General features: G+C 39.2%; 1 long non-coding RNA gene across 1 annotated transcript; it reads right to left on the bottom strand.

Moving 5' to 3' along the window:
• Nucleotides 1-333: 333 nt before the first annotated feature.
• Nucleotides 334-1,969, bottom strand: LOC146717166 (uncharacterized). Its single transcript, XR_014922855.1, has 2 exons — nucleotides 1,590-1,969; nucleotides 334-1,500 (listed from the first exon to the last, which is right to left on the bottom strand). It is a non-coding gene; the product is annotated as an uncharacterized LOC146717166 (long non-coding RNA).
• Nucleotides 1,970-2,176: the final 207 nt, after the last annotated feature.

The raw sequence follows: 2,176 nt of genomic DNA, 5'->3' as shown, positions 1-2,176 counted from the left end.
CTTTATCAATGTCTGTGTTAGTTAAACCACTGACCAAGACAGCATTTTGAACTTTAACATTCTCTGTTTTCACAACTTCCATGGTTAGGACACGTAAAAGTACCAGTAGAAAAAATACAAGTCACTGTGAAGCTCCAGGCACTCTTAATCGTTTTATTAAATTTTGGGTGGACTAACAACTCTGCAAACCCTCCTGGCTGGCTCGCCACTTTCTGTAGCCAAGTACAGGATAGGGTAGGGGAAATTAAAGTAAGATGGAGAGAATGGGCCAATAGCTAGATTCGCAGGAGGGATAAAGGGAGTTGCGTGGAGAAGAATGACTGGAGCCACAGGTAAAGTTGCTATGAATTGTATTAAACTATTTAGCAACAATTTAACAGCATTTTATGAACAGGAATGAAAACATAAAATAAAATACAGTGACAGCAATAATAATAACAGTCAGAATCCTATCTGAGCTCAGATATGTCAGTCTTGCCGGCTTAATAGTCAGTGTTCAGTCAAGTCAAATCCAACAGGTCAAAAGTTTGTGATTGGTGCGATTTCGTCCTACCGCACTGTTGCAATTGTTCGTGAGAGAAGAGCAACCTGCCCTTCTGGGCCAACTCAGAATGGCTGTGGTTCGGTTCGGTTCAAAGGGAAAGGCTCGCCATCTTCCTCGTCAGGAAGAGATCCAGGTCTCACGATCCCATAAAAAAAACCTAGCCTGTAAACAACAGGACTATTACTAATTCAGTTCACACTCTAATGATATACATGGCCATATGTAAATAATGTAAGTGCTATAACAAAACAAGCACAAAACATTAATTCTAATTTCTAACTATAGTCTATACAGTGCATCTTAATCATGAATGCAATCTTTAAATCACAATCAGCTTATTCTATCGTCAAGGTGCACATTTCTATCAGAAATCAGAAATCTACCATAAACTATGGTAGATTTTTTTTACAGTATTGCCCTTTAACTGAATTACAGGAGCATTGCTTTACACTGCATAGCAATGAAGCAATATATTATTTACACTCAATGTACAGAATAAAATTACCAAAAGAATATACAAAAACCCACAGGCTGTAGTTTTACAGTATGTGGTAACGTATCAGCACAGTAAGAATACACACGGACATCTATCCAGTGCCGCTCGAGCATCAAATGTAACAAAATAAAGTAGATTCATGACCTTTAAGATCAACATTAACTTATTCCATCATCTAATTTTAGTGCATTTAATATTCAACAAGTAATACTAGAACATCATCAGCACACAAGCTGAGTGCTCAAAATGGCTGAACTCAGTGAGAAACCCCGTGTGTTCTCCCACAGTGAAAACGTGGTCAGCTACAGCTATGAGCATTAGGCTAGTTAGCTTTTCAATTAGCCTGATTCGCCCAGTCCCAGTTTAACTCACCAGCACACTTCTAATGTTCAACTCTCAGAGAGGATCTTGTTCAACTCTCAGAGAGGATCTTGTCCACTTCATCCGCTCCCGCGCAGATCTACAACATTGAAATCGGGCCATTATATTCCCTGTTAACTTCTTGTTAGCTTTTTAGCTTCAAGGTTAGCTTAACAGCTTCTGACTCACCGCGATGGTTTCAAGGTCCGAAATGTTCACAATAAATCAGGTCCGTTTCTCCAAGGTCCATGCAGATCTCCGGTATGGATATTTGCTCAATTTATCAAGTTAATAGTTATTTTCCAGCGAAAAGCTTGGCGGTGAAAATCAGTGATGGTCTCGTGCACCTCCGTCTCTCTCTGTGTCTGAGCACGTGACGGTACAGAGCAGGGGAAGGCGGGGCTTGTTCCTTCCTAACCAGTAGGGGTGTTAAATATACTCTTTGGGTTTTATTCTTATATTTATAGTATTTATCTTTTATTATTGATTTATTTTTGATCAACTCAGTGATTAACAGAGTAATGATAAATCCCAATTAACAATAACATGTTGTGGTGCATTACTGAGTCGTGTAAACTCACTGGGTTACACCTCCACACATAAGCAGAGTTGCTGTGTGTCACACATAAGACCAGCACTAATGGGAACTACAGGACTTTAATGTAGAATCAGGTAAAGTAGTAAATGTGAGGAAAAGTTAACTAAAAGTTCAAGATTTCTTCTAATCCTCATTGTGTTTGTGAACACCATCAAGCTGGTCGCCTGCTGCTTATCTC

The sequence above is a fragment of the Copadichromis virginalis genome, linkage group LG2 (assembly GCF_057382275.1).
Source record: "Copadichromis virginalis isolate Kocher_CV1m ecotype Utaka linkage group LG2, C_Virginalis_male_GT1.1, whole genome shotgun sequence".
Classification (NCBI taxonomy): domain Eukaryota; kingdom Metazoa; phylum Chordata; class Actinopteri; order Cichliformes; family Cichlidae; genus Copadichromis; species Copadichromis virginalis.
Note: the sequence above shows the minus strand (reverse complement) of the source record. Positions and strands in the feature narration are given on the sequence as shown.